The 16,448-nt window shown below is 35.0% G+C and overlaps 1 protein-coding gene across 1 annotated transcript in view; it reads left to right on the top strand.

Annotated features, from left to right (window-relative positions):
* The window catches only part of PKIB (cAMP-dependent protein kinase inhibitor beta), a 121,618-nt gene that overhangs the window by 79,188 nt on the left and 25,982 nt on the right, over positions 1 to 16,448 (top strand). Inside the window, exon 2 of the mRNA XM_044676889.1 lies at positions 2,863 to 2,924. The gene's annotated coding sequence lies outside the window, so the exon portion shown is untranslated. The remainder of the gene's footprint in view (positions 1 to 2,862; positions 2,925 to 16,448) is intronic.

Consider the following 16,448-nt stretch of genomic DNA (forward strand, 5'->3'; position numbering starts at 1 on the left):
TTGAATATCCTAAATGGTCTAGTGTGATTGAGTAGGGAAAACACTCCAAGGGAAATGGGTTACTAAGATATTAGCTGAGGTGATAATATTCCATTAAGCCTTAAGAAATCAATTTGATGGCCTTGATATTTAGAATGAACATTTTTTTTCCTGCTTCTCATCAGTTCAATTTTTGTGATGATGAGGACTTTTTTTAATGATTGAAAATCCACAAGGTGATATGACATAAACTAGCTTAGTATGCCAGGGCAATAGCCTATGATTCTGAGGTATAAATACAAACAACCTGCAAAGTCAGCAGACTGGCAAGGGATGCAGCTATGTGGGCTGACAACACGCATGGTGTGAGGGATGGCTGAGGCTTAACTCTCAACAGCAGTTACTTTTTAAGGAGAATTTTGAGGTGTGTCACTCTTAAAGTTTTCATTTACTCCCTTTAGAAATAGATAAAAATCCTTACATGCAGAATAATATGGTAGAGTGGATAGAATATTAGATTTGGAGCCTGAGAAATATGGTTTAAATCTGGCCTCTGATATGATCTGGGAAAATCACTGAATTTCTTAAAATGACAATTTTCCTCATTTACTCAATGAGGATAATAACCATGTTGCTGTTTAGTTGTTTAAGTCATATCTGACTCTTTGTTACCCCATTTGGGGTTTTCTTGGCAAAGATCCTAGAGTGGTTTTCTATTTCTTCCTCTAGTTCAGTTTACAGATGAGGAAACTGAGACAAACAGGGATAAATGACTTGTCCAGGATCAAAAGCTAGTAAAAGTGTCTGAGACCAAATTTGAACTCTTGGTCTGTTCTATTCATTGTGCCACTAGCTGCATAACTATATAGGACCTACTTCATAGAATTATTGTGAGGCTCAGTTGAAATAATATATGTAAAGTGCCTTTCAAACTCTAAAGCACCATATAGATGTCAGCTTATATTATTATTACCAGGTAATGATGAACTTGCCAGATATATTATAGGAAATTACTCAGCATATTTGCCTCCAAGATTTAAGGAGATATTGTTAGTATTAGCTTAAGATTTTATAATAATAGTAGTAGCATAACTATATTTAACATAATACTATATTTATATATAATGTATTACTATATTTACATATCATATATTTTTATATTTAATATAATGTAATATTATATTAAATAGAATACTATATTTATATAATACATTACTACATTTTACATATATCACTGTTTTTATATATTACTATATTTTATGTATAATGTATTATATATGACTATGTTTTTATATATATTACTATATTTATATATANACTCTAAAGCACCATATAGATGTCAGCTTATATTATTATTACCAGGTGATGATGAACTTGCCAGATATATTATAGGAAATTACTCAGCATATTTGCCTCCAAGATTTAAGAAGATATTGTTAGTATTAGCTTAAGATTTTATAATAATAGTAGTAGCATAACTATATTTAACATAATACTATATTTATATATAATGTATTACTATATTTACATATCATATATTTTTATATTTAATATAATGTAATATTATATTAAATAGAATACTATATTTATATAATACATTACTACATTTTACATATATCACTGTTTTTATATATTACTATATTTTATGTATAATGTATTATATATGACTATGTTTTTATATATATTACTATATTTATATATATTACTATATAATAGTAGTAGCATAACTACATAACAATAAAATAGTAGTAACATAAACATAACACTTTAGGGCTTTCCAAACACTTTATGTGTACTATCTTATTTAATCTTCACATGAACCCTACCAAGTTAGATGATATCATTATGCCCATTTTACAGATAAGGAAATTGAAGATGAAAGAGGTTCAGTGATAAGCTTGAAGTTTACATGGGCATTAAGTTTCTGAAGCAAGATTTGAACTCAGATTTTCCTGATTCCAAGTCCAGTGCTCTATCCAATAAATCACCCAGCTGCCTACAATTTTCTGGATTTTGAGGATTGATTCTTTTTCTTGATTTTAATATTGCTGCCTTGGAATTGAGTCTTTTATTATGGCAAAGAACCACAGTTGAGGGCAAGGTGTGCAGCATAGTAGAGTGGTCCCTGTTACTTGACAATCAGAAAACCTATGGCTCAGCTACCATCTCCATCCATCATTAATTGCATAGCCTTTTTTGAGCTTTTCTTCATCTATAAATGATGATAGCAGTCCCTTTAGAGGGCTGTTTTGAAGAAGGTGCTTGTTAAACTATAAAATGGTATACAGTAATTATCAAATCAGATAGTCTGAGGGTGATTTAGGGCAAGATTCACTCCATTCTTATAATGGGGATACTAAAACTATGGATGCCATACTGCAAAATCCCTTTCAAAGATGTGTTCTCTCAAGCTAAATTCCCAGAGGCTGCCATTGTGTAAGAATTCTATGGAAAATTTCTCTCATTCCAACCACTCTGCACTCTCCCTCTCTGCCCCCCAAAACCCATCATGCTTTCTCCCATCCAGAAAATGCATGCTGTGACTTCAAAGTCATTTTCAATTTTTGCACAAATTTCCTCATGTTGACATGAGCACTGCTGTGTTATATAATTACCCTTTAGATTTAGCTGATATTTAGTCAGCCTCTCCAGGAGAGACTGACATGTGATGATGGAAACAAAGCTGTGTTAACTTTTAATGGAAGGTTTCTGTTTTACCTCCACATTGACATTTGACCTAGGCAAGTCATGAAGCTTGGGTTAGTCCCAGACACTCACTGTGTTTAAGTGACTAGACATTATAATCAAGATGGCAAAAGTTATTGTATTGGAACTGGGGAGGCAGAGTTCCTTTTGGTTCATCACCACTGTTTTCACTTACAGGAGAAGCCTGGTCCAGCAGAACTAATCTTCAGGAGTACCTGTAAATCCTAATTAGGTGATCTGTAAGTGCGATTTACCTTTTCTTTTTCCTCAGTTATTTCAATAATTGAGTATTGATCTCTCAACAGGAGCAGATTCTTTTGACAACAGTGTGTAATACAATCAGAGTTTCATTGCTCATGACTGGTTTGAATGAGATTAAAATACATAGAAAAGCTATAAGGTTTCTTCTAGTTAGTGAAGAAATTGTCATAATTATTAATAATCTTTCCCCTTTGTTAGAATTTCTTGCTATTATAATTTTTTTCTTTGAAAAGCAGTTCTTTAGTCTGGTCTGCCATTGTGAAAAACCTTTTCTAAAAAAGGTTTTGCTGTTACTAGGTCTGTATGCCCCCAAAATAAAAAAGATAAAAGGACCTATTTATTCTAAAACATTTATTATAGTTGTTTTTGTGGTAGCAAAGGATCAGAAATTGAGGGGCTGTCAATCATTTGGGGAATGGCTGAACAGATTAATTTACTGCCATGCCTATCAAACTACCAAGGAACTTTTTTATAGAATTAGAAAAAATTATAACAAGTTCATTTGGAAGAACAAAAGACCAAGAATATCAAGGAAACTGCTGAAAAAAATGTGAAGGATGGGAACCTAACAGTACCATATCTTAAACTGTACTATAAAGTCATGATCATCAAAACAATATGGTACTGGCTAAGAGACAGAAGGGAGGATCTATGGAATAGACTTGGGGTAAATGACCTCAGCAAGATGGTGTACAATAAACCCAAAGATCCCAACTTTTGGAACAAGAACTTACCATTTGACAAAAATTGCTGGGAAAATAGAAAACAGTATGGGAGAGTTTAGGTTTAGCTCAACATCTCATACCCTATATATCAAGATAAATTCAGAATGTGTGAATGACTTAATTATAAGGAAGGAAATTATAAGTAAATTAAGTGAACATAGAATAGTATAACTGTCAGATCTTTGGGAAAGGAAAGAATTTAAGACCAAAAAAGAGATAGAGAATATTACAAAATATAAAATGAATCATTTTTACACTAAATTAAAATTTTGTTTGCACAAACAAAACCAATGCAACCAAAATTAGAAGGGAAGCCTCAAATTGGGAAAAAATATTTATAACGAAAACCTCTGACAAAGGTCTAATTTCTCAAATTTATAAGGAGCTAAATCAATTGTACAAAAAACTCAAGACATTCTCCAATTGATAAGTGGGCAAGGGACATGAATAGGTAGTTTTCAGATAAAGAAATCAAAACTATCAATAAACACATGAAAAAGTGTTCTAAATGTCTTGTAATTAGAGAAATGCAAATCAAAACAACCCTGAGGTGCCACCTCACATCTAGTAGGTTGGCTAATATGACAGCAAAAGAAAGTAATAAATGTTGAAGGGGATGTGGCACAATTGAGACATTAATGCATTGCTGATGGAGGTGTGAATTGATCCAACCATTCTGGAAGACAATTTGGAACTGTGCCCAAAGAGCTTTAAGAGAATGTCTGCCCTTTGATCCAGCCATACCACTGCTGGGTTTGTACCCAAAAAAGATAATAGGGAAAATATGTGCACAAAAATATTTATAGCTGCACTCTTTGCAGTGGCAAAAAACTGGAAAACAAAGGGATGTCCTTTGGGGAATGGCTGAACAAATTGTAGTATCTGTTGGTGATGGAATATTATTGTGCTGAAAGGAGTAAAGAACTGGAGGAATTCCATGTGAATTGGAAAGACCTTCAGGAACTGATGCAGAATGAAAGGAGCAGAACAGGAGAATGTTGTACACAGAGACTGATACATCATGGTACAATCGAATATAATGGACTTCTCTCTACTAGCAGCAATGCAACGATCCAGGACAATTCTGAGGGACTTATGAGAAAGAACACTATTCATATTCAGAGAAAGAACTTTGGGTGTAGAAACCCAGAAGAAAATCATATGATTGATCACATGGTCCGATGGGGATATAATTGGTGATGTTGACTTTAAATGATCACTCTATTGCAAATATTAATAATATGGAAATAGATTTTGAACAATGATACATGTAAAACCCAGTGGAATTGCTCATTGGCTCCAGAAGTGGGGAGGGAGGAGGAGAAGGAAAGAACATGAATCATGTAACCATGGAAAAATAGTCTAAGTTAAATAAATAAATAAATACATGATTTAAAGAATTTATGTGTTGTAAAAATAAAAATACTTGATGTTCCAGAGCCAAGTTGCAACTCTGCTGATGAAGTCCTATATCCTTCCAAGAATCCTTAAGAGTTTGAATTTATAAAGACTTCACAAGGTGCTTTTACCTCTCATTATTTTTATGTCAAACAGATCTTACTCAAGTCTTTTGAGTTGATGGCCATTCCAACCAGGACACTACACTAAAGTGTTCCTAAAATGCCTTTTTTATAATATGGAACTGATTCTGGTTTCTGGAAAGCTATACAAGCAAAGCTCAAGTTCTGGAAGGACCTACTAGGCTGCAAAAGCTTCGGTTATGGACCTGGTGACAGAATATATCTGTCATATGAGATCCAGCTTTTTAAACTGGGAAACTCATCATTAGATTGGCCATACTGTGGTGAATTTATTAATAATTTACTATGTGTAAGGTAACAGTGTGGTATATAGTGGACAGAGTCCTAGGAATAGAATCAGGAAGACAAGGGTTTGTTCTTCACTAGCCAGCTGTGAGTCCCAAAGCAATCACTTAAAACTCTTGAGTACTCCTCCCTAGGTCTTATCTTCTAAGTTCTGGGAGCTGGGATCCAGGAAAAGGTCAGGTTTCTAATCATCATGAAGCAACACAATACTTTGTGGAATAGAAAATTTGTATTTTTTCTGCAGAAAACAAATATTAGCTAATTACTGAAAACACATATGGGTAGTTCTTGCAGGAATTGGATTAGATTGTTTATATTTGCTTATCCATATGGGAGAGGGTTCATTAAATGTTTGTTTGGTTTTCTAGGACTTGGAATTGGAAAACTTAAGATTTTTACTTTCTACTACCCCTAGTTGCCCAAACCAGTCTTCTGTAAAATGGTGCTTTTGAATATCCACTTGATTGGATTTTTTTCCCTAGTGTTACATTTTAATTGGTTTCTCCTTTCTGCAAGTTTTCTGTTTCACATGAAAAATAAATGAAGCCCTTCCGAGCAGCTTGTAGGTTGAGGTAGTTACTGCATTTAATTTTTTTTGGATTAAGCCTATAAAGGCAAAGCAATTAAAAAACTTCTTTGAAATGGCAAGCATAAAAGGATAATAATTCATTTTATACTTTGCTAAAGACTGACGACAATGTAGCATAATTTGTTTTTAAATGTCACATCTTTATTGCACCTGCTAATTGCACAAGACTTTTTCTTTTCTCAAACACTATTCAGAAGAGTCAGATGTCACTCTCTTTTGTTCTTATAATAGACTGCATCCCTCCAATGTCTGTATACAGCATTTTGGAGATGCAAAGGCCTTGGAAATGATTTCTCTTTTCCAGCTCCCTTATTATCACATCATAATATTGGAATAGAGGGCACCTACTTCCTTAGTCTAGTGTCTCCTTCTGGGTCTGCAGCCTGCACAATCAATCAGACTACAGAAAAGAATTAGGTGTCTTTGATATTATCCAGTTCGGTTCCATAGACCTCTTGTTAGGATTACCAAGAAGCCTTCAGAATTTAGAAGAATGGAAAAGAGAAGATGATAACAGGTCATCGTTTGGTGAAAAAAGAAGTAAAAGTTATAGCAGATTTGTAAAAGGAAATTTGGGGTATTTAAGATCGCCTCAAAAAACTAATTTGGGGGAGTTTATTGAAAAGTGGAGGAGATGTTATGGCTAAACTTGTTCTTTATGAAGATCACTTTGCTACCTGAGTGGAGAATGGATTGGAGTGGGGAGAGGCTTTATGTGAGGAGACCATATATATTTTCTATTATATATTATTATACATTATATGTCTATGTTTAACAACATAAACATATAATGATGTATAATATGTTATTTTAATACTACATATAACACACATGTGTAATATGTGTATACTATTATAAAGTAAGTAATTTATAATATTATTAATCATAATAACAAAACATATGTATAATAATAATAGTACCAAGGTCTAGTTAGGTTAGTCATACCATAAAGACATAAATCTCTTAGAGGAAATTTTCAGTAGTATTTGTACATGTTAACCAACTTGTCTCCAAAAACAGTCTAACAAAAACAGCCTCATAAAAACTTTCCTACATATTCCCGATCTTTAAAAAATAAATATTTATTTGTTCATTAAAGTTCCCAGGTATCTCCCTTCCTCTGTCCCCTCCCCACACTAGAGAAGGCATCATTTGACACGTACACACAAAAAAGTATACATAAAACTGTGTCTTGCTTGTTTTTGAGATCAATGTAAATTCCAATTCATTAATCTTCACAACACCTAGTTGAAGGGGTTGACAGGTTATTAAATTTCTGATTTGAGAATAAGTTATCAATTCACCTCCAATTACTATGACTCAGTTGCCTAACGAAGGAGCTAAAACCTCTTTGATCGTCATGATGAATTTGGTGATTTGAGAAATGGGAATTACTATTGAGTAATGAAATTAAGGGAAATTGTGCCAGAGAGAAAACAGATGGTACAGTAATATTGAAGTCCCCCAAAAGATTTATGGCTACCTTGCTTTAGAGAGGAACAACTTTTATCCTTTTCTTGTAAAAGTATACATTTGGTACAGGTAGGGACCTTTTGAATGGTGGCAAGACCCAATGGAAGAAATATTGGTGCTGGAGTCAGGAAGGTCTGGGATTGAATCCTATCTCAGTCTTTCTAAACTTGGGTGGCTCATTTAACATCTCTTTGGACTTCAATTTCTTTATCGATCAAATGCAAGCACTAATAATGCCTAATTTATAGAATATCTTTGCAAAAGAAATGATATGTAAAACATTTTATAAACATGAGTTGATATATACGACAGACAAGCTTAAAGAAGTTAAGTGACTTATCTAAAGTCATACAGTAAATAAAATGTCAATCACAATTCAAACCCGATCCTCTGACTCATATCCACATATTAGTCAAGTCAATTATCTTGGACAGACTAAAGATGGGTCTAGTATTATTGGGTGGATACAGTCTCAATAGCTAAGTAAATCTACACTACTCACAACCATTAGACTAATTAATTAGACCATTAGAGATGGAATTGAGGGGATAGATAGAAAATCATATATTCTCTGAAAACTCTAAAGCTTACAACTGACCCCACTTACTTTTTGCAGGGCAGAGTACATAAGCTCACGAAGAGAAACATGAGATTTCCAGAGCCTACTCCTTTTTTGGTAAATTGGATCAAGTCAATGGTCAAAAAAGCCATCATGTTGTTGAATTGAAAAAATAAGAGGCCATCTGTTTCTAATGCCTTCTTTTCCTCTATTCCCTCTCTTACAATCTCCTCCTTTTTGATACATTCTTTGAAAAAGAGATGATGCTTATGTTTTCCAAAGTCAGCCCCTGTACTTGTCCATTTCTGTTTCCTTTTAGAGCTTTAAATTACCCTCTGCCTCTCACCTTCAGTCTGCACTGTTGGAGTGCCTACATGGCAGGATCAAGCATGTTGTGCCAATCTCTGATATAAGTGCCATTCATGCTAAATGGATATTGAGCTGTTTGTTGATTTTATGGATCTAGAGTTCATATTCAGAGTTATGGGAAATCTGGATATTGACTGAACTATGTCATTAATAGTCAATTCAAATGTTTGCATTGTTTTTGTTTGTACAAAAGCTTTTAAATTTAATATAATCAAAATTATTGATTTTACATTTTGTAATTTTCTCTAACTCTTGCTTGGTTTTAAAATCTTTCCTTTCCCAGAGATCTGGAAATTGATCATGTTTTTATGATGTGGCTAACACTATGCTTGTTGCTATTCAGGCTACAGAAAATATGTCTGGCAATTTTTAACCTGGAGGAGTTTACAATCTTTTCAGAGAGAAAGACCAAGATACTTAAAAACAATTGAAGAACAAAAGCAATAATATATGTTAAAAAAGATTATGAGTAAAATTTTGTTGTTGAGTCATGTTTGACTCCTAGTGACCCAATTTAGGTTTTCTTGGCAAAGATACTCGAATGGATTGTCATTTCTTTCTCTGGTTTATTTTACAAATGAGACCATCGGGATTAATGAAGGAGTTGAGAGTTGTTTTTTATGGAGTAGATGTTGAATGGAATTGGGTTTGAAATCCAGGATAGGAGATGTTAATACATATGAATCTATAGCATTTAAACAAGAGAAAAATAATTCTAATATGATGTCTGGTTGTATAGTAGTTATATTATTGAATTGTATGACCTGCTCCTTTAGCCTAAAGAAACTGGCAAATCTCTTTTGGAAATCTGTGTAGCATAAATCATAATTTTTAACCAAAAGTTTAGAAAAACATTTTCTTTTTGGAAAAGCAGTAAAAAATCCTCAGCTTTGTAAAGAAGTAATCTGCTTTAAAGCTAGGCTTATCTGTTTTCAGACAGTTAGAAGTAAAGCATATTTTGTCCCTAGAGAAGCATTGTTCTTCCCTTTCATCTTCCAATTTAATAACCTTATAAAAAGAAAAATCTGGGTCCATCTGTGTGGAGTTGTGCATAAGAAAGAAGTAGAATTAATTCACACTGTCTGGTGTCAGGATGTAATATGATTATGCAGACAAAGCTAAAAAAAGAAAATATCCAGAGCTCATAAAAAAAATTGGAAGAGGTCACAGCCACAACAGATGGGAAGAAAAGTAAGTCTCATCATTCAGCAGTTACTGAGATGAGGACACATTAACCTAGGCTTCCGTAGTATACACAGCTGATACAACCTGGTGAAGGTCACCAGATCTTAATCTTAAGCTAGAAAGGAGAGCTGAGAATTTTATATTGAAGTCCTGATTTGTCGTGTATATCTACCTCTGAGATAACCAAAGGAATTGGTTAGAACTATTTAATGGTTTAATATTTTGAAATACTGGAATTACATTCAACCCTCATTTACCTCTTTGTGGATAATTCATGGAAATTTTAAGATGATTTTTCTGATTTATTAATAAAACATATCAAATCATGAATGAAGTACCCAGACAACTGATAGAATCTCAGTCAGAAGGGACCACAGAAGTTATTTAGGTCAATTTATATTCCTGGTCATTTTTAATCTGATAAATTTAAGGATAGGTAAGATTTTGTGAATAAGTTCAAGAAAGAAGGAGAACTCTCCACACTGAAAATTCTGAAGATATGAAAAAAATTCTGAGAGGAGGAAACATGGAAGCTTTCTGAAGAGACTGATTTGGATTCATACAGAACTCCCCAAACAACTTAGATTTTTAGAAGCAGAGTAAATGGAAGCAAAGTTAGGTAATAGGATGAATGCAAGAGACTGACAAGATCCTGTAAAAATATTAAGAATGCTCAAGGTCATTATGAACTGAGGACAGCAAGGAAAACCAAGGCAGCAGCCCTTTCCTCTTTATTTGAGCTATATAGAGGGAAAGAGGAGAAACAAGGGATGAGGGCAATTACTGGCCTGGATGGGATGATGATAAATGACAAAGAAAGACAGGAGAACTGTTTTGTCAATCTAGATAGCCTTTTCATTGGAAAGGAGAGAATGAAAATGGTTAACAGGTGATTGATTCATAAGATACATAAGTAGTAAATAAATAAGCCTAGGTTATCCTTAAAAAAAAAAGTCAAGTCAACTGACATTTTATTGTTTGGTGACTTCAGTGCAAAGATTGGGGTAGATGAAGAGGGCAAAAAATATGTTAGAAAATATATGGATCAAGAATAAGAAATGAGAGAGACCAAAAAGTACAAGTCTATATATATAGACATATCTATAAGACAAATTTGACACCTACATATCTTTAAAAAGAAAAAAGAAACCCTTACCTTCTGTCAATTCTAAGGCAGGAGAGCAACAGGGACTAGTCAATCAGGTTTAAATGACTTGCCTCAGGTTCACACAGTTAGGAAGTATCTGAGTCCAGATTTGAATCCAAGTCCTCTCAACTCCAGGCCTGGTGCTCTGTACATGGCCCTACCTAGCTACCCCCACAGAGCCATACATCTTGAATATTTTCTTTGAGAAAACAAAATTAAAAGGTGCTAGGGATGCTGAATACCAGATAACATCAAACAATTAAATAGAATATATTTTAACAAACAAAACAGATAGCAAAACAAATCATTACTGACATGAGAGTTATTACTTGAATTCATTTTTTGTATAATCAAGTCATTAACTTGGTAGAGGAAAGATCATAGTATGTAATTATAAGAAAAAATAAAAATGAGAAAAAGACATGATCTATAATTAAAACAATTACAACATGATCTATTTAAATAAGTTATTGACAATGAAAATAAGATATAGATGAAAAGTGAACAGACACCAAAAATAATAACTTCAAACTAGTTTAAATTATGTGAATCAGTTGCCATAACAAGGAAACCAAAAGAGCCTAAAAATTTCCTTAGTCGGCAAACATTTAACTTACTTGCCAAGCTAAGAGATAGCAGCCAAGAGTGACACCAGTTTAAAATATAAACTTGTTTGTAAAATCTTAGGGAGAAATATGTTGGAAGATTATGAGCAGTAATATTTCACAAAACAGAGACAAATAGAGGTGGAGGGTAAAACTAATTTTTAAAAAGCTTGGTGTTTGACCCAGCAATACCATTACTAGGACAAGTCTGTATCCCAAAGAGATCAAAGAAAAGGGGAAATGATCTATATGCAAAAATATTTATACCACATTTCTCAAATATGTGGAAAACTGAGTCAAATTCATAAAAATATAAATCATTCCCCAGTTGATAAATGACAAAAGAATATGAAAGGGTAGGATAAGGTAACAAGACACTGAGATCCTTTCTTAAGCTCAACTGCCAAGCATTCAGCCTCTACTGTGGAGGATGCCACTCTGATGGACTGGCCACATTGTTTAAATGCAAAACACATTTACATAAAACACTATTTCATGGAGAATTCACTCAAGGCAAGTGCTCACATAGAGGTCAGAAGAAACAATACAAGGACACTCTTGAGGTCTTTCGGAAGAACTTTTGTATCAATTGTGAGACAGGGAAGACAATGGCACGAGACCATCCTGCATGACATTCCTACATCAAAGAAGATGCTGTGCACTATCAGTAAAGTAGAATTGCTATAGCTTAAAAGAAACGTGAGACATGAAAATTTAAAGACATCCTGAGACATGAAAGTTTGGGGACATCCTCATTCCAACATTCATGCAGGCTATTTGTATCTGACTTGTGCTCTAGCCTTCCAAGCTTGTATTGCTCTGAACAGCCACAGTTGGGCACATTGTACATTAAACCCAGTGTAGTGATGTCATTTTGGTCCCCTTTGAGTATGAAGTTCACCAACCCATTGTGTGCCAGGCATTGTGTTGATTGGGCCCTGGAAGCTTTCATTGCCCGGTGATAACTAGGAAGAGCTAGATGCAGAGGTGGCTATCTTCAGAGCCTGTGACCATATGAATGATGATTCTTGAGTTCATTCACCATTTCCTTCTGAGATATTGGTAATGAAACTACAGTATCTCTCAAGTTCTTCATGAGGTAATCCACTGGGTCATGGCCAGCCAGATCCAGATGAAGAATGGTGTGGGGAAGGGCATGACTTTCATAAATGGGCCCAGTGTGAGTCACACTATCACTGAAGTATGTGATTTAATAAATAATTATTAATTGCCCACTCTTTATAACAGGTTCTTTACTAAATACTAGGGATAAAAATTAGAAAAGACAGTCTCTGGTCCTAAGGAGCTTACAGTCTAATGGGGGAAGATGATGGAGAAAATGAAGCTAGAAATCGATGAGGGAGGAGATACTAGGGGGTACCTGGCATGGGGGGGCATCTTGTTCAGTGGAGCTAAAACCAGCTTGAGTGGGCCTCACAATGACTAGAGATATATAGGGACAGCATGGCCTGAATGGCAGCATGAATGACTGGAATATAGAAGGTCTTGAACATCTATGTCATCTTTTCTCTATTTGGGCAGCTTGAGTAGGTGTCTGTGAATAGTATGGGGTCCTCTTCAAGGGTCACATATGGCTCATTGCAGAGCAGTATGGTGCTCCATCTTCTCTAAGTTGTCCTAGTTGGTGAAAATGTCACCTTCAGTAGAATATCTCAGGGTTGGAATACCTTTTTTTGCTTTGGACCTTACGTTTTTCTGGCTCATGCCCATCCTCACACCCTGATGCCTGGGGCACCCAATGACAGTGGAGTAGAAAGCCTTAGGCAAATGTCTCCAGCAAAGCGCCAGCTTTCAGCTTTGTACATACTGAAGCCATTGTCAAAGAGGGCTGCTATATTCTTGATGAAATTTGAAATGTAAAGTTTAAAACTTTAAGCCAGAAAGAAGGGGACATGGTGGTGGCAGTAGTCTCACACACACTGTATGGAGGCACTTATAGCTCTGGCCGTTTTAAATTGAGCCAGAGCCACCAAGACATTCCTTCCCCCTGCAACTTTTTAAAAGATACTATTTCTTTCAGAACCTAGGTGGTTTGAAGTTTGTTTTGTTTGTTGCTCCCATTTCCTTACCTCTACATAATTTTACTATACTCAGATCTTTTACCCTTAAACCAAAGTTATTTTGAGCCTCATTCCCACCTGGTTTTCTTAAATTTATGTTCTGAATATCTACCTATCTCATTCCTTTATTCTTGGTTTCTGTCCCAGCTATGCTCTTACCCTTCTTGCTGACCTAACCTATTGATATTCTTCCTTTCCTCTTCAGATAGATTTTTCAGGATGAATCTTGTATTTTTGGATAATAGAATATTACTAAGAGTCTGATTGTCAGTGATAAGTCACTTCTGCTCTCAGGAGGTCCTGTGAGTTCAAAGAGATCTAGTGTAGCCAGACTAATTTAGACCTTTGAATTAAGTAAGATCAATTTGTCACATTCTTCCTAGAATATGTTGTCTGTTATGAGTTTCAGAAATTAAGAGGAACAATGTAAAATGTAGGGAAGATTCAAAGAAAAGCTACAAAATAATGAGGAATCAGAAAATGATACTTTAGAGAAAAGATGGAGAAGACTAGTAGTGTTCCCATTGGCCATGATTTCCAAGAAGTATTCAGGAGGTTACAAGTGAACTGATTTTGTGTTTACTGAGAAGCAAACATAGATTTTAGTTTTCTTGGTGTATTGAAGTTAGAGATAAGAATCTCAGTCTCATGGAATAGAATCTCATTGTGATGTGAATGATATGGAGGCAGAGCCAACAATCCTTGGCAATTGATTGGATCTGGAAGGTGATGGAGAAGGAAGAATTAGGGATGACTCGCAGGTTGTAAACTTGGGAGACAGAGAGAACAGTTATCTTAAGAAAAACAGGAGAAAGATGACAAAATCTGTTGTAGACATTGAGTTTGGGATGCTGGTGAAGAATCCAGGTGGAATCCCAAAAGAATTCGTAGTAAGGTACTGAATTATGGAGACAAATAAGGAATGGGTGAATAGATTTAGCAACCATTTGCATAGAAATGAAAATCCAAACCATCAGTTTGGAAGAAATCAGCAAAGGAGAAGGTATATATAGAGAGGAGACAGAATCCAGAGTTCTGGAGGAATTACAGCTGTTGGAAATGAGACCTGAAAGCTAATCTAGCAAAGGAGATAGAAGGATAATTCTAGAGACAAGCAGGAGATCCAGAAGAAAGCAGGAGAGCAGAAGAAAAGGGAGGAGAAAGTGATTATTAATGTCAAAATTGGGATAGTTTTGGATCATTGCATTGCTGACAATAGCTTCTCAGTTGTTCATTATAAAGTATTCCTGTTACTGTACAGTGGCCTCCTCTTTCTGCTTATTTTACTTTGCTCCAATTCATGTAAATTTTTCCAGGGTTTTCTGAGCCCCTTCTCCTTGTCATTTCTTATAGCATAATAGAATTCCATTTCAATCATTATATCTTACTCAGGCATTCCCCAATTAATAGGCATCCCCTAACTTTCCAAATCTTCCACCCCCCTTAAAAGAGCTACGTTAAGTATTTTAATTGTAAGAAAATATATGGCAGCCATGTTGAGTCAAGAGCGAAGGACAGTTACCTGCTTAGAATGCAGAATGGACTGAGCTTGCCATGAGCCAAGGCAGTTAGGGTTGGGTATAAAAGGAACAGACTGAACCTATCTTGGTCTCAGTTTGGAGATATTTGGGTGAGGGTGGATAGGGTTTAGGCATAGATTATACTCTCTTTACTCAGCAATCAGCTTTAGCTATCAGATTGATACAACTGTGTTCCATCAATCTCTGTTTCCCAATTTATAATCACCAAGACAATCAGCAAAAATAACTATCATTCAGCAGGGTCAAATCTTGACTCAGGGCTGTGGCCAGTCAGGCCTCAGCCAGGCTGTTAGCCAACCAAGATCCTTGATCAACAATATTCAAATGAAGATTCAACAATTTATTCATCTAGATTTATTTAGGATTCCCAATTCCCACTTTCCATCAATTACCCAATTCCCCTTTCCCTAATTCATCAACTATTAAATCATCTTATAAGAAAACACTTGCCTGAGTCTCAAAGATCTAATGAGGCTTCAGTTGACTGTGTTCTGAAAGGGGTTTACCAATATTCCTTCAATCAACTTCTTAAGAACAAATCTGCAGTCAGAACAGATCAAACTATTAATTGATCATTATAGATCAATAATCAGATTTATAGTGAATCAAGTCAAGGAATATAGCCATCAACATCAAACTTACAGGGCTTCAGTTGGGCAAGGGTTAGCTGAGTTCCACTATTAGCTGATTTCTAGCTTAGGCTGTTACCCCTGGGTTACTGTTAGCCATTTGGGGATTGGAATAAGCAGATTCTACATATTCTCCTTTTAACATCAGCTGCATTGGGTTTGACCTTTTGGGTTCACTACCATATCTAGGTGTCTCATTAGGATTCAACACCCCCAATTAATCCATTCCCTAGATTGACTATAACACTATACACATAGATCCTTCCTTTTTTGTCTCTTTGGAATACAAACCTAGTAATGGTATTGTTGGATCAAAGGGTATGTACAATTTTATAGCTGTAAGAGTTTGGGCAAATCTACTTTTTGGAACTGACATCCTTTTTGGGTCACTTCTGTGTTCCATCTGTCAGTTCCAAAAAGTAGATTTGCCCAAACTCTTACATAGTCCTTTAGCCATATGTCTAAATTGCTTTCCCAAGTGATTGAATCAGTTCACAACTCCCCCCAACAATGCATTCATGTCCCAGCTTTCCCATATCCCCTCTAAGTTTTGTCATTTTCCTTTTTTGACATAATAGCTAATCTGATAGGTGTGTAGTGATATGTCAGAGTTGTTTTAATTTGTATTTCTCTAACTAATAGTGATTTAGAGTGTTTTCACCTGACTATAGAGAGCTTTGTCTGAGAACTGCCTTTTTATGTTCTTCAGTCATTTATCAATTGGGAAATAACTCGTATTATATATTCAACTAATTTCTCTATATATTTGAAAA

This window comes from Gracilinanus agilis, chromosome 4, assembly GCF_016433145.1.
Source record: "Gracilinanus agilis isolate LMUSP501 chromosome 4, AgileGrace, whole genome shotgun sequence".
NCBI lineage: Eukaryota > Metazoa > Chordata > Mammalia > Didelphimorphia > Didelphidae > Gracilinanus > Gracilinanus agilis.